Source organism: Geotrypetes seraphini, chromosome 2 (genome assembly GCF_902459505.1).
Source record: "Geotrypetes seraphini chromosome 2, aGeoSer1.1, whole genome shotgun sequence".
Classification (NCBI taxonomy): Eukaryota; Metazoa; Chordata; class Amphibia; order Gymnophiona; family Dermophiidae; genus Geotrypetes; species Geotrypetes seraphini.
In genome coordinates this window covers 283,677,441-283,704,068 of record NC_047085.1, presented here as the reverse complement: position 1 = coordinate 283,704,068, position 26,628 = coordinate 283,677,441, and the positions used below count along the sequence as shown (strand labels likewise).

Here is a 26,628-nt window from a genome sequence, read left to right as displayed (position 1 = left end):
TTGAAGAACCATCACATACGAGACCCGAACTCTCCAAGGCTGCGTGTGACAAACAATGTATATTCAAGGCCTAGTAATGGCCTACAAACTCTTCCATAACATGGTACTGGCCTATATGGGTACCAAACTACTACCCTTCACCCCAAGTCAACCACTTCGCTCGCAAGAAGAAAAATGATTATTCACGCCCTTGGGATGCACCCTCCCCTTGAGACCACACAAAATATATTGTACTTACCTCGCCTCTAGAACAAACTAACTACCCACATAAAATCATTAGAAGAGCTACTGAACTTCAGGAAGGCAATAAAAACCCACCTCTTCACTTGACCCTCTGAGAGTACACCTTCCCAAATCCCAAACCTAACAAAGAAGAGCACCAGCCCTCTGCTGTCACAAATCTGCTGTCTGATATGCTTTGCCCACCGTATCAGGAACTGTTGCACTTTATATTGCCCATCATATAATGCTCTACCCCAGTGTTCTTCAACCACCAGTCCGTGGACTGGTGCCGGTCTGCAGAAATTTGCTGCCGGTCCACATGGCCGGCACGTGCATCTGCTTTCTGTATTTTGCATTGTTCAGGAAGATGCATTTGTTTCTTTTTCTCTGGGGTTGTACTGCAAGCAAAGTCTTGCATCTTAGGGTATATATTACTACTTTTATTTTTTGCTCCGTATTTGCAAAGAGATTATCTGTTTTCTGGTAGGAATGAATGTTGAGAAGCATACAGTGTGATTTGTGTAGTTTATGATCATACAATTTTTTTATTCATGCAAAAAACAAATATAATCACCAATGGCAAATTTAGGAATATAGCTTTGTGTAGTTTAATTTTGTGGTTAACCATTATGTGTTAATAAGATTATATTGTGTGTGTATATATGAAAAATAATGGAAAAAATTGTGTTATAATTAGTATTATTTGGGGGCAGGGTCTGGGGCGGAGATGGGCGGGGTCTGGCCCATGACTTGGCCCGGTGTTATTCTACCGCCGGTCCGCAGACTGGTGCCAGTCCACAAAATAATTATTTTATTTCCACCGGTCCATAGGTGTAAAAAGATTGAAGAACACTGCTCTACTCTACAAAGTCATCATGTCTTTCTCATACAATGCTTTGCCACATTTTGTCATGCTATCAGCTTTTTCTCCCACTCTACTATACATTGTACCTTTCCTACTGTACAGTATATGCTACACCATGTCTACCATGCTACAAATTCACATACTGTATCCACTACACAATATTTGCTATCCCATGTCCATGGTTCTACCATGTTAAGAGCCATACTGTCATGTAATACTAGGTTAGCCACACTTTGTATACTGTTTTGCCACACTATGTATAACACGCTATATTTGTATATATAATACAATGTTTACCATGCTCTCTCTCTCTGTATATACCAGTGGTAGGCAAACTCATTAGTCAAAAGAGCCAAAGATCAGCAGTACAACGATTAAGATTTCTTTTGAGAGCCAAATTTCTTTTCAAGAACCATGTTTTTAGGAGTTAGCTACTAACATTAAATAAAACCAGATATCATAATAATAATAATCTTATTTATTGACAAAAAAATATTTTTCTACCTTTTGTCATTTCTGCTTTAATCATCTTGTCTTCACTTACTTCTTTCTAGCCAGCATTTGTCCTCTCTCTGTCTTCCATGCAGCATCAACCCCTTCCATATTGTCACAACCCTAGCCGGGAAGCTAGGTTGTTTCCTGATAGGGCCCCTCCTAACCCTAGCCTTACCTTGAATAGAGCGAATCAATGTGACAGATTTGACACAAACAGAAAGAAAGGTTCTGAATTCCAATTCAAACCCCATGTTACAGAGCCCTGGGGAGGAGAGAACAGCCTGGAGCAGAGGGAGGTGCCTTGTGCAAAGGAACAGCCTAAGAACCAAATCACAAGCACAGGTAGTTCACAGCTGCTGGGTCTGATTAAAGCTCAGAAGAAAACCCAGCAAAAGCTACAGGCTGCCCTTCCCCCTTACAGAACAGGGCGTGGTTGCCTCAGTGCTTTAGAGGCAGCACTGAGGAGGAACCAGTCAGTTTACCCTGGGTCAGCCCAGGAAGGTGGTGCTCAGGACCAGTCTCCTGAACCTCACAGGAACCAGGACATTGAGATGATAGATGCAGCCCCTGTTCCTGAAGCTTGCCAGCCTGGAGCCCATGGAGTTTTTGGACGCTTCCATGGAACCAGATGCCACAACAATGGATATAAGTTAAGGGCAGTAACTTTATCTTTTTGGCTGTGCTTAGCTGAATGAACTTTGTTACTGGTTTTGTGTTATTTTGAAACCTGTATGCACCTGTTGGAAGCCTGATGAGCAGTGCTAGGCTCAAGGCTATAAAGGTGCCAGAATCTGGTAACATTAAACCCAGGTTCAGTTTGTTTCTAACATTTTTTCCTTTTTTGCGGCTTATTGTGGGACTATGTTATGAACTGTGTGAAGGGATAGTAGTTGGGGAGAATCCACACAAGATCCTTGGGTGGGATTGTGGGGCCATTTGTGGCAAGCTGTTTAAAAGCAGATTTGAAGTGGATTCGGCTACTCCCCTCCCCCACCAACTGCTTATTGAGTTGGCTGGGACAGGCCTGTTGCAAGCCAGGCCTAATTGGACACTTGCATACAACTTGGAAGTATAATAGTCTTATTCCTGCCCTACTTGGGACTGCAGGACTATTGGAACTGGACTATCAGAGACTGTTGCAGTGCTTTTCTGTTGATACCTGCAAGGAAGGTGAGGGCTTTACAGCCCGGATATTTTTGTTTTTCCATGTCTTGTTTTATTCATGAAGTCAATGATTTAAACCCCAGACTTAGGGGACAAGGCACTCAATAAATTGAGACTTATTGCTATAAGAACTTTATTATTCCTGACTTGTTGTTTTCTATTGATTAAAAAACCCAGCAGGACCTCCAGCGTCTTCTGGAGGCACGTGGAGCGCAGGCTATTCTGGGCACTGACCGGGGCCATCGTTTAAGCCGGCACCGGCGGTGCCACAGTATCTGCCCTCTCTCTCTGCCCCTGCCAACCACTGTCCACCCTCTCCCCGTTCCATATGGCATCTTCCTTCTTTATATGCTCCTTCCATAAACTGTCTATCTTGTGCCCCGTCTCTCCTTTGTACATGATTCATTTCAGCTCTACCACCTCTCCATTTTTCTCTATCACCACCCCCTCCCCTATGCTCTGGCATCTCTCTCCTTTCCTTTCATCTCTCCTTCCCCAACCATGCTCTGACATCATCTCCTTCCTTTTTCCTTGGTCTGGAATACCTTCTTCATTCCCTCCATGGTCTGGCATCTCGGTAGCCAGAATGTTCCATTTCAGAGGGGCCCCAACACGGCAGCTGTTCTCACAAGCTGTCAGCGGCTGCCCCAAAGTTTTTCCTCTGCCACAACTTCCCATTTCCGACAGGGCAGATCGGTGCAGAGGGAAAGCTTCAGGTCAGCCACTGGCAGTTTGTGAGAATGGCTGCCATGTTGGGGCCCCTCTGAAAAGGAAATTTTAGGTGTTTAATAAAGAATTTGGATCGGAAGGCTTTCGGGCCCTGGGCACGTGCAGAGCCTCACTCAAGTGGCTAAAGAGCTGCATGCGGCTAGCGAGCCATGGTATACCACTGGTATATACAGTATATTGTAGGACAGGATCCCGCTTAGGCCTAGCTGCCAACGTGAATCCCTGTCCTGGTAAAGGTTGTGGAGCACAGCCCTCAGTGCCTCCCCAACAGCACACTGAGATTTCTTCAGTTTAAACCCAAAACACTTTATTGGTGAACATAATCTATTGGTCAGACTGGCACAAGGTAGCTCAAGCAATAAAGTTACTTGGCACAGAACAGTTACTTCTTATTGCAAGTCTCAAACACTGGGTTCTGAGTGTCAATTCCACCCTCATCTCCAGGTACATGTCCTTAGGGTTCTACATTCTGCTCATAGTTCTTTAGCACAAGAAAAAAAATCCAGAATTCCAATAAAGCTCTTAAACATCTTTGGGCTCCAAACGTTTCTACAGGGTACAAACAGTCTGTCCCAAACAAGTTTCAAAACCAAAAATAAAGCTTTTCTTCTGGCACCGGTCAACTTGCCAAACATGTACAGTCTGTCCATAAGTTTTTAAACCTCACAAAAAAAATACCTTTTTTCCTTTCCTTATCTTAACCTTTGTAGCACAGTCACTGGATTTTGCTGGTACACTGGTCTAAACAGGATTACAGCAGCAGAACAAAAATGCTGTTTCTTTATACACTTCAATTGGTGGCTTGCCACACCCCCACTAAAGCTGCCTATACAAAGTGGTTAAAAAAACTTAAGGCAAAAATAAACTGCACGACTATGTAGCCCTATTTACATATCATGTGCTCCTCAGTAAAGTCAGGCAGTTCAAATTCCTGTACACAGTCCATGGGACAATATTCCCCCAACTCCTCTGCAGCTGGGCTAGCTTCAGAATCAGCTAATTCTTCCATATTCCAATCCAATGGCTCTATAGGGGAACTGCTCCTATCTGCACAATACTGTGCTGGAAGGACAGGCTTCCTTCCCAGCTTCGGTCCTGCTTCCTGTTCCAGCTGTGCCTTAAGAACATAAAAACATAAGAATAGCGTGGAAGGCTCAAGAAAAGGCATATAGCCCCGCCTACTCCTAGCAGGGATAAAGTAATTATATATACTATAGTGACATGGATATACAATATCATGTTCTCCATGCATAATACAATGTCTGCCATATATACATACAGTACTCCCCCGATATTCGCGGGGGTTCTGTAAAACTGCGAATATGGTTTTTCATGAGGGAGCCTGAAGAGGGCAGCAGGAGAGCAGCCAGAGTGTCGCGAGTGCAGGAAATCATTCGTGGTATTCTCCGACCGCCTCTTCCTGCCTAAGTCGGGCCTTATCCAATCAGCAGCTGCGTGTCAAAGTCTTTAAGCCTATTACCTTAACGGGTGCTAGAATAGATGTGTGTGTCTGTCTTTCTTTCTTTCTCTCTCTCTCCTTGGCCGCTTTCTGTCTGTCTGTCTTTCTTTCTTTCTGTCTCTCTCTTTCCTCGGCTGTCCACCACCACCCCTTGCCTGCTCCCTATGTCCAGCAGTAGCCCTTCTCCCTTCCTTTTACCTCCCCCATGTCCAGCAGTAGGCCTACTAGCTTCCTTTTACCTCCCCCCTGTCCAGTAGCACTTCTTCCCTGCTCCCCCTGTCCAGCAGTAGGCCTTCTCCCTTCCTTTTACCTCCCCCCATCCAGCAGCACCCCTTTCCTGATCTCCCTGTCCAGCAGAAGCCCTTCTCCCTTCGTTTTACCTCCCCCCTATCCAGCAGCACCTCTTCCCTGCTCCCCTGTCCAGCAGTAGGCTTTTTCCCTTCATTTTATCTCCCCCCTGTCCAGCAGCACCCCTTCCCTGCTCCCCCTGTCCAGCAGCAACTCTTCTTCCTTCATTTTACCTCTCCCCTGTCCAGCAGCACCTCTTCCCTACTCCCCCTGTCCAGCAGCTGCCCTTCTCCCTTCATTTTACCTCCCCCCTGTCCAGCAGTACCTCTTCCCTGTTCCCCCTGTCCAGCAGTAGGCTTTCTTCCTTCCTTTTACCTACCCCCTGTCCAGAAGCACCCCTTCCCTGCTCCCCCTGTCTAGTAGCAGCCTTTCTTCCTTCGTTGTACTTCTCCCCTATCCAGCCGCAGCTCTTCCCTGCTCCCCCTGTCCAGAATTAGGCCTTCTCCCTTCCTTTTACCCCCTCCCTGTCCAGCAGCACTTCTTACCTGATCCCCCTGTCCAGCAGTAGGCCTTCTCATTTCCCTGCTCCCCCTGTCCAGCATCCACTAGCCCGGGCAGCCTCGGGGCTTTTGCTAGACTGGCCCACCTCACATTATCAAAGTGGGACAGCTTAGCAAATGCCCCATGGCTGCTGCCTTTGCTGGTCGGGGGGGGGGGTGAGAAGAGGAGTCCTTGCAGCGCAGGAGTCAAACCGCTGGTGAAATCGCCGTTGCAAGCTGCCCCACACGTCGTAAATCGAATTCGGCACGGAGGCACACAGCATGGTTACAGGGATCACAAAACCCTAAGTGCACATGCGCGCTTAGGTTTTTATTATAGAGGATTGTGACCAGGTGAAGCACTAGCGGGCGCTTGAACCTAAAACCCCAGTCCAGGTAAATTAACTGAGCATAAGTCTGGATGTTGATGGAGCTTGGAGTAATGACCAGAGATGGCAAAAATAAAGTTCCTTTTGGACTCGCCTCATCCTCCAGAGTCTTCACCAAATGCCTGCTGGTGGTTGCTGCAGCCCTGCGGACGCAGGGTCTTCAAGTCTTTCCATATCTTGATGACTGGCTCATCAAAGCAACGTCTCAACAGGAGGTTATTGTAGCGACCCAATGGACTATAGCATATCTCCAAAGTCTTAGCTTCTTTGAAAATGTACCAGGATTTATTATACCAAAACAAGATTCCAAATTAAACAGTTCTTTTTACAAGGCTTCACTATAAGTGCATTACTGTCAGACACTTTAAACAACTCTCTTCATTTTAGAGTTCAGATTCTGAATTCCCTTCCATTCAGATTAAACAACAAAATAATAGTTCCTTCTCAAAATATGCTCATCATTTTGGCTCCCAGAATTTCTGAGCACACTATTGTCCAAAACTTTCAGGAACTCCCCTTAGGGCTCTGGTAAGGCACAGGCTTTAAACAGTTTTCTTGTCCTTTCCTCCTATTTCTTTATCCCTTTAAGAGGGTTTGTAATGCAGGCAAAAGCCAGGCTGTGGAATGCCTACAGGCCTTGTAAATTCTTTGTCTGTGGTAAGTATCCTTTAAACTTCTACCACACTGTTATCGCCAATAAATGTTAACCTGAGGTGCTTCCTTTTAGTTTTATAAATGTAACCAGAGTTTAAAAGTAGAGAAAAAAATGTATCTCTGAAGCTTTAGAATTCTGGACAGCACAGCTCTCTCTCAGGAAGTCAACAGTGCTGCATAAACTGGTTCTAAAACTGCCAAGGAGAGTAGTTGGGTGGGTATATTGATAGAGACAGGTGTTGTAGTTGCTCTTCTGAAATTTGTCTTTAAAGATACATTTTCACTGTGGAAATTTTGATTTAGCTAAAGATTTCTTAGATTTGAGCTGTGTGTTTAGTATTGGATAATCTCAGATGTTGTGACGGGGGATTTTCCTGTTAGAAAATTTACTTTTCATGCGATAAATTGTACTGGAGGTGTCAGTAAAGGTATGTTTTTAAGGAGCTGTTTTGATGACTAAATTAGAGATAATGTAGTTAAATAATTTACTGAAAGAAAAATCTTTCATGAACAGTAATTTTGATAGGTTGTAGCAGGGATCTCAAAATCCCTCCTTGAGGGCTGCAATCCACTTGGGTTTTCAGGATTTCCCCAATGAATAGGCATTGAAAGCAGTGCATGCACATAGATCTCATGCATATTCATTGGGGAAATCCTGAAAACCCGACTGGAATGCGGCCCTCAAGGAGAGACTTTGAGACCCCTGGGTTGTAGGAACCAGGGTTGTAGGAACCAAGCTTAAAGGTTCCACAATAGGGATAAAGTGAATTTTTAGGTTCATTTCAGGTGTTATTGTAAAAAAAAAAATCAACACAAAAAGCAGTTACTCATGTAGAGTATTTTTGAGAAATTGTTGGCTGGTCTGACTGAGATTTTTACTTATCCCAGGACAAACAGGCAGCATATTCTCAACGTGTGGGTGATGTCATCCACGGAGCTCCGTAGTGGACAGCTTCACAATCAGACTTGCTTGTAGAACTTTCAAAGAGTTTGCGAGTGCCTTCCCACCGAACGTAGGTCGTGCGTCTCCTGTGAGGTACCTCAGTTCTCAGTTTTCCGCGGAGCCAGAAGCATCTGTTTCTCAGCTCTGCTGAATTTTGAGTTGCCTTCTCGCACAGCGGCTTTCTTTTTTTTCTTTCTTGTTTCTAGTCTCTTTAAAAAAAAAACAACTTTTATTTTTTCTTTCGTCGGTTTTCATCCGGTGGGGCATGGGCTCAGGCCCTGCCGCCGGCCCTCGTTTTCGCTGCAGCCATGTTTTAGTCTATGTTCCGGCCTCTTACCGGGTTTAATAAGTGTAGCCAGTGTAATTGGACGATTTCTCTCACCGACCTGCATCGTTGGTGTATCAAGTGCTTGGGGCCTGAATATTGTTCTCAGTCCTGCCTGCGCTGTACTACACTTCAAAAACGAGCTTTCTGGAGGCGTTGTGCCAAGATCCTGGAGCTCTTTGGTCCTATGGAACAGTCTGCTGAAAAGGCCTTGGCCTCGACCTCGACCCCCCATGCAGGCCTCGTCTTCCAAGTCCTCGACCTCGAGCAAGTCGCCCTCATCCTTGAAGGCCTCGTTTGCTGTGTTTCTAAATGTCTCGTCCTCAGGCAAGTATCCTCTTCCCTCCACAGGTACGCTCCCTAAGAAGTCTTCCGCTGAGTCTCAGGCAATCCAGGCAACTAGTGCAGTCATGCCAGCCTCTACGAGACCTCCTTTTAAGTGTGCCTCCAAACATAGGGAATACTTTTCTTCAAGGTGGACCTCTATGGAGCGCACTGCTGCACCTTCCAGACCAGAGCCATTGGTCTCGGTACCTGTCTTCAAGGACATGCTGCAAGCCATACTGACCACGCAGCTTACCACTGTTTGGCCAAGCTTGCTCCTGCCTCGACCCTGCTTTCTGCAAGCCAGCCTGAGCATTCTGTTGAGGCACTTCGATCTAAACTTCTTCAGTCTCGACCCGTGTCCTCCAGTGACTCCTCGCCTCATCCTTCCAGGTCCGGGTCTCCAGCTACTCAACATGTTCGAGTCGTGGTGGACAAGCCTCATTTGAGGCCTCACTCGAAGCACTCCTAGTCCTCAAGGCACCTCGCTTCAAAAAAGACTAAAGAGTCTCCTCTGAAGACTACAGAGTCTCCTATGCCTCGTTCATCGAGGCACATCGAGACCCCTTCCAATCCCAGGCATAGGTCTCGAACTCCGAAGCTTTCAACGCCTCTTACTTCTCCACCTCAAGATCATTTACGAGGGATCCTCCTTCACCTGTCTCTATGAGGCACGAGTCGAGGCTCTCAATTCCTCATACTCCTGGGATTTCTCCATTGAGACTTCTCAAACGTAAGCATTCTCTGACTCCGCCTATATCACACAGCAGAGCTTCTTCTGTGACTCTTACATTAGATACGGACCTTCCTTCTCAATACTCCAGGGAGGCTTCTCCTTCTTATTTAGCGGCACCTCGGTCTCGCTCCACTTCTCCTCCTGAGGAATCTTTGACTTCAAAATCCACATCTTTTTCAAGATTCATTTTTGACATGAATAAGGCTCTTCAGATTGATCTTCAATCTGAGTCTAAGCATACTCCTGAATATTTGGCTGAGATGGAATTGCCACATCCGCCAAAGGACACCATGAGACTTCCCATGAATCCTGTGTTGAAGCAAACTTTTCTCAGGAATCTCAAGACTCCTTATTCCATCCAGGCTATTCCCTCTAAAATGGAATCTCATTACCGCACGGTTCCTTGTAAAGGGTTTGAAAAGCTGCAATTGTCTCACCAATCCTTGGTGTGGAATCATCTCTTAAAAAATCTAATCCCACCAAGGTTTATGCTACAGTCCCTCCTGGCAGAGAGGGCCACACGATGGATACATTTGGACACCGTCTCTATCAAAATTCCATGATGGCAAACAGGATCTTGAATTATAACTTCACGTTCACATCCTACTTGAAGTACTGCATTAAGACCATGCCCTGTTTCTTTCCTGATTTGGCTAAGCACCACTTGCCTTGTTTCAACAACTTCAATAGACCCTCTCACAAATCCGTCTCTTCATGCTTCAAGCCACTTATGATGCGTTTGAAATGTCATCTCACGTCACTGCTTTTGCTGTGGCAATGCGACGTCTGGCCTGGCTATGCATTGTGAACATGGATCCTAATTTGCAAGATCGTCTCACCAATTTACCATGCCAGGGCAATGAGCTCTTTGATAACTCCATTGAGGCTGCCACCAAGCGTCTCTCAGAGCATGAACGGTCGTTTGCCTCTTTGATTCATCCTAAGGCTAAACCTCCAGCTTCCAAGCCTTATCGACCACCTCCACATTGTTATCCGGCTTTCTCCAGGCCTCCGCCTCAGAAACAACCACAACAGCAGCGTCAGCAAAAACCCCAAACTCCTGATGCAGCTAAGCCTGCCCAGTCTTTTTGATAATCTAAGTTTAAGCATAACGTCTACCTGCATCCATTAGACTTCTCTCCTTCCTATAGGAGATCGGTTCCATCACTTTTACCAACAGTGGGAGCAGATTACCTCAGACCTCTGGGTTCTCTCCATCGTCCGGGAGGGTTACTCACTTCAATTTCTTCAAGTTCCATCAGATCTCCTTCCAAGAGAGTTTCCTTCCAGCATGTCGCAACTTCCCTTTCTTCTTCAGGAGGCTAAGAGTCTTCTTCATCTTTGAGCTGTCGAGGAGGTCCCCTTGACCCAACAGGGCACGGGCTTTTATTCCCGTTATTTTCTAGTCCCAAAGAAGACAGGGGATTTGCAACCTATCCTGGACCTCAGAGCCCTCAACAAATTTCTTGTCAAAGAAAAGTTTCTGATGCTCTCTCTTCCTACACTTTACCCCCTGATGGATCAAGGGGATTGGTTATGCTACCTAGATCTCAATGAGGCTTATACTCATATTCCAATTCATCCAGCCTCTTGCAGATTCCTAAAATTTTGGGTAGGGAATCTTCATCTTCAGTACCGAGTCCTTCCTTTTGGACTCGCCTCATCCTCCAGAGTCTTCACCAAATGCCTGCTGGTAGTTGCTGCAGCCCTGCGGACGCAGGGTCTTCAAGTCTTTCCATATCTTGATGACTGGCTCATCAAAGCAACGTCTCAACAGGAGGTTATTGTAGCGACCCAATGGACTATAGCATATCTCCAAAGTCTTGGGTTCAAAATCAATTTTCCAAAGTCCCAGTTGCGTCCCTCCCAAACTCTACAGTTTATTGGAGCCATCCTGGACACTGTTCAACTCAGAGAATTCCTGCCTCAACCACATCAAGATGCTCTCATTCACCTTTGTCAACGAGTGTGTTTCCTCGAGTCACTCTCGGCAAGGCAGATGCTGGTTATTCTCGGACACATGGTCTCTACAGTTCACATGATTCCTTTTGCCAGACTTCACCTCAGAATTCATCAGTGGACCCTGGCATCTCAATGGTGGCAAGCTTGCGACCCACTGACTCAATACATTACAGTGATTCCTTCATTGAGACATTCTCTCCACTGGTGGATGCTCTCTTCCAATCTTTCCAGAGGTTTGTTATTTCACACACACCCTCATCAGAAGGTTCTCACGACAGATTCCTCAACCTACGCTTGGGGGACTCATCTAGATGGTCTCCATACTCGAAGCCATTGGTCCAGCATGGATCATCAGTGTCATATCAATCTGTTGGAACCCAGAGCGATCTTCAATGCTCTCAAAGCTTTTCAGTACCTTCTTCATGACCAGGTAGTCCTCATTCGAACAGACAACCAAGTCACCATGTACTATGTCAACAAACAGGGAGGAACAGGATCTCTCCCTCTTTGTCAGGAAGCTCTAAAGCTTTGGGATTGGGCAATCCTTCACAACACCTTCCTGTGAGCTTTCTACATCCAAGGTCAGCAAAACTGTCTGGCGGACAAATTGAGTCGTCTTCTACAACCTCACGAATGAACACTCAATTCCTCACCTCTACATCCCATTTTTGCTCAATGGTGAACCCCTCAGATAGACCTCTTTGCATCTCCCAACAACAAACTGCCTCACTTCTGCTCCAGGATATACTCTCATTGCCTCGAGGCAGACACTTTCCTTCTGGAATGGACGAATCAGTTTCTCTATGTATTCCCTCCATTCCCTCTGATTCTCAAGACTCTTGTCAAGCTCAAGACGGAGCATGCCACCATGATTCTGATAGCTCCTCGGTGGCCCAGGCAACCATGGTACTCTCTTTTACTTCAACTCAGCACCAGGGAGCCTCTACTTCTACCAGTATTTCCCTCTCTGCTTACACAAAGTCAAGGATCTCTACTTCACCTCAACCTGCAGTCTTTACACCTAACAGCTTGGTACCTCTCAACCTAACTGCCACTCTACAGTTCTCTCAATCTGTATGGGACATTCTAGAAGCTTCCAGGAAGCCGTCCACTAGGCAGTGTTACACCCAAAAATGGACTAGATTTTCTCCTTGGTGTACTACTCATCACAAAGAGCTGCAATCTACCTCCTTGTCTTCAGTTTTGGATTACCTGCTATACTTATCTCATTCTGGCCTCAAATCCACATCTATTAGAGTCTACCTAAGTGCCATTGCTGCTTTCCATCAGCCTATTGAATGGAAACCTCTCTCTACTCATCCTGTGGTTTCCAGATTTATGAAAGGACTTTTCAATGTCAACCCACCTCTCAAGCCGCCTCCAGTGGTTTGGGATCTCAATCTTGTTCTTACTCACTTGATGAAGTCTCCATTCAAACCAATAGATTCGGCTCATCTTAAATATCTCATTTGGAAAGTGGTTTTTCTCATTGCTCTTACTTCTGTTAGACAAGTCAGTGAGCTCCAAGCTCTAGTAGCAGATCCAGCTTTCACAGTATTCCATCATGACAAGGTAGTCCTCCGTACTCATCCAAAATTCTTACCTATAGTGGTTTCAGAATTTCATCTCAATCAATCCATTGTTCTACCATTGTTTTTTCCAAAGCCTCATTCTCATCCTGGAGAAATAGCACTTCAGACTCTGGACTGTAAACGTACTTTAGCTTTCTACTTGCAACTCACTCAACCTCACAGAACTGCTCCTCAACTTTTCATCTCCTTCGATCCAAATAAGTTGGGCATCCTGTTTCCAAGCGAACCATCTCCAACTGGATGGCTGTTTGCATCTCTTTCTGCTATGCTCAGACTGGTCTCCCTCTGCAGAGTCGAGTCACGGGCCATAAAGTTAGAGCTATGGCAGCATCTGTAGCTTTCCTCAGATCAACTTCTATTGAGGAAATCTGCAAGGCTACCACTTGGTCCTCGGTTCATACATTCACCTCTCATTATTGTCTGGATACTTTTTCCATTTTGGCCATTTTGGCCAGTCAGTTTTACAATATTTAGTCTCCTAAATTGCCAACTCTCCCCCCATCCCATTTTGGTTAGCTTGGAGGTCACTCACATGTTGAGAATATGCTGCCTGCTTATTTTGGGATAAAGCACAATTACTTACCGTAACAGTTGTTATCCAGGGACAGCAGGCAGATATTATCACAACCCACCCACCTCCCCTGGTTGGCTTCTTAGCTAGCTATCTGAACTGAGGTACCTCACAGGAGACGCACAACCTACGTTCGGCGGAAAGGCACTCGCGAACTCTTTGAAAGTTCTACAAGCAAGTCTGCTTGCGAGGCTGTCCGCTACAGGGCTCCTTGGATGACGTCACCCACATGTTGAGAGTATCTGCCTGCTGTCCCTGGATAACAACTGTTACGGTAAGTAACTGTGCTTTTTAAAAGAACCTGTTTAAAGCCTTGATGAAGATTCTAAACAGAGCTGTGCACTACTGCTGACAGAGCTATACACTATTGCATTATATACGTAGATACAATAAAAGAAATTGTATTAAATTTTATTTAATCTTTGGTTCATGCTAATCTGATTTAACTTTGTGGCTGATGTAATAATATGGAGGAGCATAATAAAAAAAAAGTCTAAGTCCCCTTTAGGCCTAAGTCCCTAGATGCAGAAAGTAAGCAGCAGGGAAATATTCATTCTCAAAAAAAACATCAAAAATGAGGTTTTTTTTGAGAATGGCCTACCTCCACATTTAGCAATCTAATCACTCAGACTGCTACTACATCTATCCTTACCACACATTCCTGACCAAAAAATCGCCCAAGTCCCAAATGCCCAAACCAAGACCTTTTAGACGAAGGAGGGGCCAGTCCTTTGCCTAAAAGCAGAATTCTGTAACCGGCGTCTGTCATAAACAACCCCGGTTACAGATTCCAGTAACTGTCCCCCTCCCACCACGATCGCAGCAGGAGAAATGCCTAATCCCTCCTGCCGCGACCCCCATCCCAAACCTCCCCGGCAGGAGAGATGCCCAATCCCCCCCGAGCCCCAAACAGCTGACCAGCAGGAGGGATCCCAGGCCCTGCCGGTTAGCTGTTCGGCGTTCGGGGGGTTTCCGGCAGGAGAGCCTGGGATCCCTCCTGCGAGTTCGGTGTTTGGGTATTGGGGGAGTAATTGACTTCTGGCAGGAGGGCCTGGGATCCTTCCTGCCAGTTCGGTGTTTGGGTATTGTGGTGGGGGTAATTGACTTCTGGCAGGAGGGCATGGGATCCCTCCTGCCAGTTCGGTGTTTGGGTATTGGGGGGTAATTGACTTCCGGCACAAGGGCTTTGGATCCCTCCTGCCAGTCAGCTGTTCGGGGTTCAGGGGGTTGTTTCAGCAAGAGAGATTGGGCATCTCTCCTGCTGGGGAGGTTCAGGGACGATCGCAGCAGGAGAGATTAGGCATCTCTCCTGCCGCAATTGTTACCAGTGGGGGATCAGGTTGCCTAGGCTGATCGCGGCAGCTGCGATCAACTCAGCGGGCCCTATTCGGAACTTATACCTGTTTTGACTTGGTCTAAGTCAAAACATATAAGTTCCATCTGGGCAGTCTCGTTAAAATTTTGGTTATACGTGCAGTACGACTAAGGGCTCCTTTTACTAAGCTGCGCTAGCAGTTTTAGCGCGCACTTAGCATGCACTAGACACTAACGCCAGTATTGAGCTGGCATTAGTTCTAGTTGCGTAGCACAGGTTTAGCGCGCGCTAAAATTCTGCGCGTGCTAAAAACACTATCACAGCTTAGTAAAATGAGCCCTAAATCTAGGTCAACCCACCTCCCACCTACCTCCCACCCTTTGTGACAAATCTAGCTCTCTTCCTAGCTTTGACACAGAATTAGGGAAGAAGAGCAGGAAACCCCATTGCAGGAGAGCAGATCAAATTGGCCCTGCTGATGTTATAAGCACTGACTTCACTGGGACTAACCCAGGAGCTAAGAAACTACAGCTCCCAGAAGGCCAGGCTCTACACAGGAAGCTGTCACTGAGACAGACACAGCTGCAGAGAGATTTCTCTCCCTTCCCCCTCTTCAGAGCAGGGAGGGGCGAATTAGAGGGGGTTAAAGCAGAGCAGCTGAGACACAGAGAGGGGGATGAGCCGAGGAGGCTTCAGGGTAGAGGTCTGCACGGGAACGGGGATCGCGGGGATCCCGCGGGTCCCGCGGGGATCCCGCGGGTTCCCCCCCTGGCCCACGGGACTCCCACGGGGACGCCCCCTGGCCCACGGGACTCCCACGGGGATGCCCCCCTGACCCACGGGACTCCCACGGGGACGCCCCCTTGCCCACGGGACTCCCACGGGGATGAAAACAACCTACCTAAATTCTGGCGATGCAAGTCTGGCGTCGCGTCGGGAAATAGCCATGTTGAGCAGTGAGCTCAGCACGTACACAGATGAAAGCCTTGCTTGCTGATTGGTCCGGCGGCCCCGCCCCACCGTGCCGCCGGACCAATCAGCAAGCAAGGCTTTCATCTGTGTACGTGCTGAGCTCACTGCTCAGCATGGCTATTTCCCGACGCGGGCATTAGGCTGTTTTTTGTCATTTCGGGTGGGGGATGGTAGCGGCAGCAGCAGCCTGAAAAAGAAATCATCCTGGCCGGGTTCGGTGTCATGCTCCGGAGCTTCTACAGCCTTCCTATCTCCCTCTCCCTTCTACCTGCGGCTCTCTTCGGCAACTTAGCAGCAACGATCGACACAAGCTTCTGGCGTCGGGGCCTACCCTCTGCGAGTCCCGCTTGTTTCAACTTCCTTTTTCCACAAAGGTGGGACTCGTAGAGGGAAGGCCTCGATGTCGGCAGCTTGTCTTGATCACCGCTGCTGACGAGTTGCTTAAGAGAGCAGGGGGGTGTTGCCAGGTGCAGGTAGAAGGGAGAGGGCCAGATGCAGGACTCGTGGGTGAGGGAGGAGAAGAGAGAGGGGAGAGAAACAAAAGGAAATATTTCATACTGGGCTGGGCCGGAGTGGAGAGAGGGTGGAAAGATTCTGGCTACAGGGTGCATTAACAAAGGAAAAAGGGGGAAAGCTGAAAATGGAGATAGTGACACAAAGAAGAGAAAGGGTAAGCAGGACCTTCTGAATAAGGATAGAGATACAGAGGGGACATGAAGAGGAGGTGAAATAGAGACATAGAAGTAATGCTGAAAAAGTGTGTGTGGGGGGGGGGAGATAAAGACATTGAAAGGGCAAATGGTGAATATGGGGTAAAGACAAGGACAGAGACAAATGAAGATTCTGAAAAAGTGGTGAGATAGGGATATAGGTGAGATGGACACAAAGAAGGGTGATGCTGGAAAATAGGTGGAATGGTAATTCTGACAGACACAGAAGGGAAATGCTGGATCAAGGAGAGATGGGGCTCAGGCTGGATGGAATGAGGAGAAATGCCTTGTTGGCCCGGAACTTCCTCTCCTACGTCAGAATTGACGTCAGGGAGCGGAATGCTGGTCAGCGCGACGCTTCTGCAGGGAAAGCTTGGGACAGCGGTGGCTTGGGGACTATTCCCCGATGGCGGTGGCAGCAAACCGAGTGGCTTGGGGGAGGGCACGGAGAAAGAAAGAAAGGGGGCAGACAGAGAGACAGAAAGAAGGGGGAACAGGGAGACAGAAAGAAAAAGTTGGGGGAGAGAATGAGGTCTGGAGGAGAGGAAACATACAGGAGGCTGAAAGAAAGGAAGAAAGATTGGATGCACAGTCAGAAGAAGAAAGTGCAACCAGAGACTCATGAAATCACCAAACAGCAAAGGTAGGAAAAATGATTTTATTTTCAATTTAGTGATCAAAATGTGTCTGTTTTGAGAATTTATATCTGTTGTCTATATTTTGCACTATGGCTCCCTTTTACTAAACCGCAATATTGTTTTTTAGCGCAGGGAGCCTATGAGCATTGAGAGCAGTGCGAGGCATTCAGCGTAACTCCCTGTGCTAAAACCTACTATTGTGGTTTAGTAAAAAGGGAGGGGGTGTATTTGTCTATTTTTGTATTTTGTTACCGAGGTGACATTGCATAGAGTCATCTGCCTTGGGAAATGTATATGGCAGATATCTTTGTTTTGTGTTCAAAAGAAAAGGAAATGCATTTCTGGTTTTATTTCTACAGTGTTGAAGTACTTGTTGGCCCTTGCTGTGACTGGTGGGGATCCCCAAGCACCGCCAGCAGAGGACCTCCTCTAGAGATGGTCAGAACTCCCCTCCACCAAGCGCAGCAGTCGCTGGCAGCATCCATGAGCCACTGAGGTGCCAGCATCTGTGACTCAGGGACGCTACTGCTGCCTGCCAAGCTTGGCAAAAGGGACCCCAGGCCAACTGCAAAGGAAGTCCTCAGCTGACAGTTTGTGGGTTCTCATCAGCTGAGTATTTATATTTTATATTTACATTAGAGGTTCTGGTAGAAACCCATTTACAAAGTATGTATTCTTCCCAATTAATATTTCCAAATTAATAGTCTCTTTGCTTATTTGTAAATGGGTCTCTACCAGAGCCTTTAATTCAGTAGCATAATTAAATAAAATAACTATTTCTGAAGTTTATAGGGAAGGATGGTGACGGAGGGGATTCCTCGCGGGGACGGGTGGGGACGGAGGGGATTCCTCGCGGGGACGGGTGGGGACGGAGGGATTCCTCACGGGGACGGGTGGGGACGGAGGGATTCCTCACGGGGACGGGTGGGGATGGGTGGGATTTTGGCGGGGACGGGTGGGGACGGGTGGGATTTCTGTCCCCGCGCAACTCTCTACTTCAGGGTGAGCTCGATGGAGAACACTCTCCTCCTCCTCAACTGAATGCTAATGAGCTGAACCAAGACTGGGACATGGTGGAGTCTCAGGAGTGCTTGAGGCTGGAACAGAGAGACAGTTGCCCAGCTGTGAACCAATGGATATTGGTGTGTCTCCTATGCCTAGGGAATGCTTAGAGACAATGGACACAGCCTGAACAAAGGTGGGAAATGAATGACTTCTTGGTTTTTTTTTTCTCACCAGTTTTTTTTTTGTTGTAAGTTCTGCTTAATGGTTTGAATGAAAGTGTTTGTATGCCAAACGCTGGGGGAGATAGCAAAGCTATCTTCAAAAGCACTGATAATTGAACTGTGAAATTCCACTGCAGCACGGAACATTTGTTTGTTCCCTCTCAGCTCAGCTGGGGAGTAATTAAGGGAGATAACGTTTCTCTGAAACGGCCAGCACAGGGGAGCTTCTTTAAGGAGAGTTCCTTTTCTGCAGTCACTCCGTGGCAGGGCTGCAAAGTTAACTGTGTTCTTTTGACCTGTTTGTTTTTTTTTTCTTTCTGCTTTTGTATAAGCTTTATTTGACCTGGAGAAAGAATTGTGGCTAGAGCCATCCTTGTCACATAATTGGCTGGTGAAAAGGACTATGTTACAAAAGATTTAGAGTCCAGCCTGAAAAGTTTATTTTGCATTTCTTATTTTTTTGGGACATTAGAGTCAAACTGGTATGCACAAAGCCAGAGTGGTTAACTTAACCCAAAGTTTATATTTCTTTCAAACCTGTGTGAGAATTGTTGCAGGACGCTAAGAACAATTGTACAGAACAATCCAGAACCAAAGGAATAAACTCAATTTGATTATTCTGCTATCCTGGATTTTGGAGGTGTGTGAATTTCTTTTCCCTTGCCTGTTTTCTTTTGGTAATGTCAAGGAACCTGATATTGTATCTTAGGCAGACACCTAAGAAAGCCTGAAGGGTACCCTGGTTAAAAGGGTACACGTGTGAACAGAGACAATCACCGTGTTCCAGCTCGCTGACACTTTTCCACTCCTCCAAAAGTACCCTATTTGCTCTAGGTGTACAGAAGTAGTTTAAAGGCCTAAGTTGGGTTTAGATACATCTAAAACCAGCTTTGATTATCAGTACTTGGACGATCTGTCTTTTTGATCGTCCAAGTACCAATTTAGGCCACTTTTTTAATGTTTTTTAAAATTATTATTATGAGCCCCATATTGTTTATTAGGGAGCCACATACATTTAGTTAGCAGTAGGTTTCTTTCTTTTAGTTTTTTAAAGATAGGGAATAGGTGAGATCTACAAGCAAGAGTGCGCAGAGAAAGGTACCCGCCACAAGAAAGACAGAACTGAAAACAAGAAACAATATGAAAACATACTTACCTGAATTCAACCAGCAGAGAATCTGTAAGAGAAAAATAAACACGTAGAAGGGCATAATCAAAAAAAAGTCTAAGTCCCCTTTTGGTCTAAGGCCTTAAACGTTGAAAGCAGAAGCAGGGAAAATGTCCATTGTCCAAAAGGAGTTATTTTTATATAATGGCCTGCCTCTACGTTCAGCTGTTTAAACGCCCAGACCACCACTACGTCTACAATTACTACATATAATGAACCCAAAAAAGAGCCTAAGTCCCAAACGCCCAAAACAAGGGCTTTTAGGCGAAGGAGGAGCCAGTCCTTCGCCTAAAAGCTGGATTCTGTAACTGGTGTCTGTCAAAAACAACACCGGTTACAGAATCCCCCACACAACGATCCGGGCAGGAGAGAGCCCAAGCCCTCCTGCCACTCGGCACCCCAAACCCCCGACTAAGATTGGGGCAAGAGGGAGCCCAAGCCCTCTTGCCCCACCGACTCCCCGACTGTCCCCGACAGCATCGGAGCAAGAGGGAGCCCAAGCCCAAGGGCTTGAGTTTGTTTTTGGAATACAAACTGGCTACTATGAACTGATGGTTATCAGAGTAAAAGCCAGTGAAATTATGTATTTTTCACTCCATAAGACACAAATGACCATAAGACGCACCCAAGATTTAGAGGAGGAAAACAAGAAAAAAAACATTCTGAACCAAATTCTCCCTGCCAGGCTCTGCACCCAACCCCACACTCCTTGCCAGGTTCTGTACCCTGTCCCCCTCCCTGCCAGGCTCTGTACCCTGTCCCCCCTCTGGTAGTCTAGTGGTAGGCCAGGACAGGGCAGGACGGGACAGGGGACAGGGCAGGCCGGGACAGGGCAGGGCAGGCAGGCCTAGTAGTAGTCAGGCTTGCCTAGTGTCCTAGTGGCAGTCAGGCAGGCCTAGCGGCCTAGTGACAGGCAGGCAGGCCTAGCAGCCTAGTGACAGGCAGGAAGGCAGGTAGGCCTAGTGACAGACAGGCAAGGCAGGCAGACAGGGCCCCCCACCCAGAGGCAGGCAGGATCCCCCCTTACCTTAACTCCTCCTGCCTTTCTCTCTTACTTTCTCCCCTGAGTGGCACCAGCAGCAGCAGAGCAGCAAGCAGGCAGGTGCGAGTTTTTCATTTCCTGCCTTGTCCCCCGCCGCTCTGTAATGGCTGTCCCAATTCTTGCGAGAACTGGGGCAGCCTTTCACAGAGCAGTGTGGGACAAGGCAGGAAGTGATAAACTCACAGCTGCCTGCTTGCTGCTCTGCCACTGCCACTCGGGGGGGGGGGGGAGAAAGGAGAGAAGGGCAGGAGGTTGAAAGCTCCTGCCCTACAGCGCTGGACCGCCATTCACGGAGCTGCAAGGTGGGAAGCAGAAAACTCACGCCTGCCTTCTTGCCGCTCCGACTCTGTCGCTGCCGCTGGGGAGAAAGCCAGATGGAAGGGCAGGAGGCTGAAAGCTCCTGCCCTACAGCGCTGGACCGCCAGACCGCAGGAGATATTAAGGTGGGGGAGGGGGGTTAGTTAATATTCGCTCCATAAGACGCACCCTTATTTCCACCAACTTATGGGGGGGAAAATGTGCATCTTATAGAGTGAAAAATATGGTGGTTTTGTTTTGTTTTTACTCACTGATAAACTATTAAAACTGAGTAGCAGTCAGTGCAGAAAGCCTGGTGATGTTTGTTTTTGCCTGAACTGTGAATTAAAAGGGAATTGCAATTGTCTGAAGCATTTTGGTGTTTTTTTTCTAAACCAGAGAACTGTATTGATTTGTAGGGTCTCCCTCCTTGGAAGTCATGCTAGGGTCCGTGCTGCCACCTGTCAACAGTCCCCTGCAGTCTTCTTGCGGTCCCTGCAGATGTGACAATATGCTGGGGTATATCTCAGACAACATGTCTATCTGTGTAAAGAGAAACCTGCCCCTTTTAAAACGTTTAGTGCAAGCCTCACCGCAGCACAGAAAAGCCATCCCGAAAACAACTTCTGATGATTTGGTGGCTGCTAAAGCTGAAATTTCTCTCAACACCCTAAAAGGTAACATCCCGCTTTCAAAAAACCAGATAAAGATTTTAAAAGGGAAGCATCACGCTATAAAAAGACTGTGTGAAAAAGGTTAACCCTTAAGAAAAAAAAGAAGCAATTGCTAAAACAATCGGGCAGATTTATAGGGCCCTTGTTAAGTTTTGCTTTACAACTGATGCATCGTGCTGAAAAAATATACCTGGTCCCTAGTCAACAACTCAAGCACTTGAGAAACCCCTACATAGAGCTGTTTGGATCCCAGTTCGGTTACAGAAATTAGATAGTTCCAATTCTAATAAGTGTTGGCACTATCATCTGGGACATTGGATCATTTATTATTTTATTGTCCCTTTATACTTCAATTTTGGAGATCCATTTGGGATCAGATAAACAAAGTAATGGAAAATCCACTGGCACTTACATATGACATGGTGCTATTTGATGAGAGCTAAAAGCTAAATATCATCTCACAATAATAAACTTCTTTTTTTTTTTTTAGTTCAAAATTTTTATTGAAGATTTTGAAATTTTGAAATACAGTGAACAAAATGGAAAAAATACAGGCAAACATGTAACCTTAAGCAAAAACATAGCGAGAAGCTGAATAACAGAGAATCTATAGATCACATAATAAAGGAAGTCTATAAGAGCAAGTAGAGAGAGAGAGAAAAATAAGAGAAGAGGAAAGGGGATAGAGAAACAAAGAGTGGAGATAAGAATAAAAGCATGTAATGGTTATAATTATAAATGGCAAAGTATATCAAACAATCTTGTGAAGGAATTTCCAAGGTGACACCGCAGAAACTGTAGACATTGTAGAAACATGACGTTTTTCAAAAGCATATTGTTCATTTTTAACATACAAACATGAGTTCCACCAAAAAGTATAATCTAGATGGGAGGCCAATTTCCAATTCTTAAGAATGTGCAGGATAGCAATAGCAAACATAGTGTCGAGTAAAATAAGGATGTTGAGAGCGTAGCATGACAATATCGAAGGAAATATCTGAGAGACATGAGGTAAGGGTTCGGATGGTTTTCCAGATGCTGGACCAGAATGAGCGTATAATAGAACAGTGGAACAACATATGGTCCAAAGTGCCATCCGAACCTGAGCAATGCCAACATGTGGGATCAGGACGCAGTTTAGCTTTCCATATAGGATTCCAGACTGCTTGCCACATAACAAAATACAAGGATTGAGATACTCGGGTAGACAGTAATGGACGATTCATTTTCGACCAGTAGGTTCTCCAGTCAATGGTTGAGATAGAGGAAGTCAACATAGATCCCCAGTGTTGCAAGGCGTGTGGCATAAAGACGTACTTATAATCCCGTAAAAGTTTGTAGAATACAGATATGGCTTTTCCTTGAACATTAACTGAGTCACTCCAGTGAGGAAAAGAAGCCATTGTAGGCAAGGAAGTCAAATGAGGAAGCAGAGCAGAAATGGTAGAGGACAGCAGTAGCCATTGAGAGTAAGAGCCCCGCAACTGAGGGTAACGAGTACACAGGGAGGAAAAAGAAACTATGTCATTACCCTCAAGTAACTGTTCCACAAACCATATTCCTGCATTCTGCCATTTTTTCCAACAGAATTGTTTCCCATTGTGTTTCAGTTTATGATTATTCCATATAGACATTTTTGAAATGTTGTAAAATGAGTATTCAGACAAAGCATCCAGATAGAGAATGGCCTGTTGTGTCGCCCCTAAAAGGGTGTAAGGCTTTAATCTCAAGGGAACATTCATGGTGCAGAGAGCATATATGGGACAGGGGTGGCACACATGTGTCTCAAGTTCTAACCAGGGAGGAACCTCTGTGAGAGGCTGAGAATGGACCCAATGAGCTCCATATTCAGCCAGCGAAGCCACATAATAGAGGTGGAAGTCTGGAAAGTTCATGCCTCCATTCTCCTTGGAGGCTCTCAATTTAGCAAGAGAAATACGAGGTTTTTTATTATTCCAAATGAACTGAGACAGAGATTTATCAATCCAATTAAATAAAGAATTTTTGCAAAGGGAAAGTAACATAGAAATAATATACGTAACTCGTGGTGTGAGAGTCATTTTAACCGAAGCAATACGACCCCACCAAGACAAAAATAGCGGAGACCATTTGGTGATGGATTGAGTTATCAGAGATCTGATCCTTGATATATTAATAGCCATGATATGGGAAGCATCCTTGTGTATCAAAATACCTAAATACTTAATAGCCTTGTCAGACCAATGAAATGGAAGATGAGCCAATTCTGCCTGGTTAGCAGAGTTGTTAAGAGGGAAAATTTTGGATTTCTCCCAATTGACCAAGTATCCGGACAGGGAGGAATAATCATTAATGAGTGTTATTAGAGCTGGGAGTGAATGAATAGGATTACGGATAAATAAAAGAATATCATCAGCATAAGCCGCCAATTTGCCTTCGATCACATCAGATTGGCAGATAGCAGATAATAGGGGTTCTAGGGCTAAATTAAATAACAGTGGGGATAATGGGCATCCTTGGCGGGAGCCTCGGTGAAGAGCAATTGGTTTGGAGAGAGTATTGTTGATGAGGATGCGGGAAGATTATACATTATAATTGGATCAAAACATTATATTATATCAATATAATGTTTTGATCCAATCAATAAAGTAATCGCCAAAATTGTACCATTGAAGAACACGCAGTAGAAAAGGCCATTCTACACGATCAAACGCTTTCTCAGCGTCAATGGCCAGTCCTATTGTCGGTTCCAATATCAACTTGGAGTAAGCATTGATATGATGAAACAATCTCAAATTATCACCTATATAACGATTTTTAATAAAACCCACTTGATCTATGTGGATCAATTTGGCGATAATTTTGTTCAGTTGAATGGAAAGAATCTTAGCCAGAATTTTGTAATCTAAATTCAAAAGAGAGATGGGACGATAGTTTTTTACTAACGTAGAATCTCTCTCAGGTTTCGGAAAAACTACAATTGTAGCTTCAGCAAAGTTGCATTGTTTGTCAGGAGAGTGATGTATAAAATTATAGTAAGTGAGTAAATGAGGAGCTAAAATTGTATGAAATTTTTTATAAAATTCGTTCGTAATCCCATCAGGACCTGGTGCTTTATTTTTGGCAGTCGAGGATATAGCCAAAGTTATGTTTGCAATATTTATGGGTGCTTCTAATTCTGATTTAGCGGATTCTGTCAATTGTGGATGATGCATTTTATCTATAAATGTATTAAAATCAGGAGTTTGGGACGAGAAATCAGATTCATATAATTTGGAATAAAAGAGCTCAAATTGAGAAGAGATAGATACATTAAAAGTGGCTATACGCCCTGAGGGAGTGTGGATAGAAGAAATTGTATATCTCTTAGATTTTGATTTGAGATAATTAGTAGTATTTTCTCCCATATAATGTCCTGAAGCCAATATAAAAAGGTCTTGTCTAGCTTTATATGATGTCAAGGAATTGTATTCGTATTTGAGTTTCAATAATTGGGAGTAGATAGATGGATCATGCACGTGAATATCCATATGGCGAGATTCTAATTGCTTAATGGACAATTCCAATTCTTTTTCTTTCTGCAAAGCAAGTTTCTTTTTCCAAGCAGAAATTTTAATAAGTTCACCTCTCAGGGTGGCTTTGTAAGCCTCCCATATAGCAGGGGATATGTCAGGGTCTTTCGTGTTAAGCTCAAAGAACTCGTTTGTGAAAATTTGTATTTTTTCCACAATCTCATCATCAAGCAATAAATGGTTATTTAGTCTCCATGAGGGCTTAGAAGATGATTGAGAAGAGGTGAATATATATAAGGATATGGGTGCATGATCCGCCAGTGTAATTGGGTGAATAATTAAATTTGTTAGAAGCTGGGTAAGATGCGAGGATATAAGAAAATAATCAATTCTTGTGTATGTATTATGTGGTGGGGAAAAATGTGTGTATTCTTTACCTTTGGGGTTAAGTGTTCTCCAGGGGTCAACTAAAGAGTAGTTTGTAATAAGATTATGGAGTTCATGATAAGATTTTGATTGGGATGGCTTGCAAGAAGACGATCTATCTAGGATCAGATCCTGTATCTGATTGAAGTCACCACTAATAATCAGTAGTGCTGAAGAGTGTAACCAGTACTGTGGTCCAACAGGGACTCCACAGCACTTCCAATGGTCACAAGAACAAATAGCAATAGCGTGTGACCCGGCCTGGAGTCACCCTGCAGACCTGGATTGACACCAATTAGAAAAACAAAAAAATCACAATCCTCTCAAAAGGTTATAAATCAGAATGCTTCAGTTTGATTCCTTCCAAACATAAAAATCAGGAAAATCATGAATCCAAACAAACAGGTAAGTAGACCATAAATCTTCAAGCAGTCCAAACTTCCAAAAGAATAAGCAAAATAATCCAAATATAAAGTGCAAACTGCTTTCTTCTTATTTCTTGAGTTTATCACCCCTCTGAGGTTTGGCTCCCCTCAGGGTTTAATGCAGCCTGCTCCCAAGCAGGTTTATTCAGTTCCTCATTAACAATAGGGCTCAAGGCACTGGATACCCTATACTCAGTGCTACTAAAATGAAGCCTCTGGCAGACATTTACTAAACTGCCAGGCAAAGGAGAGTGCCACAGGTTTGCTTTTTATTTTGCTACAATATAGCCTACAAAATGCCCTCCCAGGTAACAGCAAACCTCTCCCAAAAACTGACACTTTCAGCTTCATAAAAAAGACAAAACAGAAAAGAAAAGGAAAAGGAAAAACCCAAAAAGGTTCAGTTCCAGCACACAGTTTCTTTCAATCAAACCAAGCTGAAAAAACACTCACAGTTTCATCAGTTTAGCACTTGCAGCTGGTGGAAAAACCAACTTCCATGGCTTCCTCACCAAGGCTCATTTCCTCTGGCAGGCTGTCCAGTTCCATCGGGAGATCAGGATCTGTCATGGCTCCATCCAGCATATCTCCCGCCTCCTGCACCTCCATAGGTGAGGCTGGTTCGCTCCTGCTTGGCCTGAGGAGACTCTCAGGGAGGAAAGGTCTCAACCTTCTCCCTAGCCTGCCTCCTGCCTGCCTGTTTGTAATCTACTGCTGGCTTTTGTATGTTTGGGACATGCCCTTACCTGGCTGATTCAGCAGTCTTCAAGGTAGCTCTAGAGCTCCTTTTGTGGTGACCTGAATACTGCTGGTCTAGTGGATTCTTGGGGATTTCAGGTTCCCCCTGGTGGTCAGCCTGAGAATCAGCTAAATCCACACTGGGACAGCCTTTACACACTCCCTTCCGGGTTTTACTATGTGTCTTAGCAGGAGCTTTAGCTGGAACCAGGGCAGGCACAATGCCTGTTTGGTTACAAGAGAAATCAA

At 45.4% G+C, this 26,628-nt stretch overlaps 1 protein-coding gene across 2 annotated transcripts in view; it reads left to right on the top strand.

Moving 5' to 3' along the window:
* The first annotated feature begins 17,898 nt into the window (after window positions 1-17,898).
* Window positions 17,899-26,628, top strand: part of IRX4 (iroquois homeobox 4) — a 99,728-nt gene continuing 90,998 nt past the window's right edge. For both annotated transcript variants that reach the window (XM_033934260.1, XM_033934258.1), the window contains exon 1: window positions 17,899-18,090. The gene's annotated coding sequence lies outside the window, so the exon portion shown is untranslated. The remainder of the gene's footprint in view (window positions 18,091-26,628) is intronic.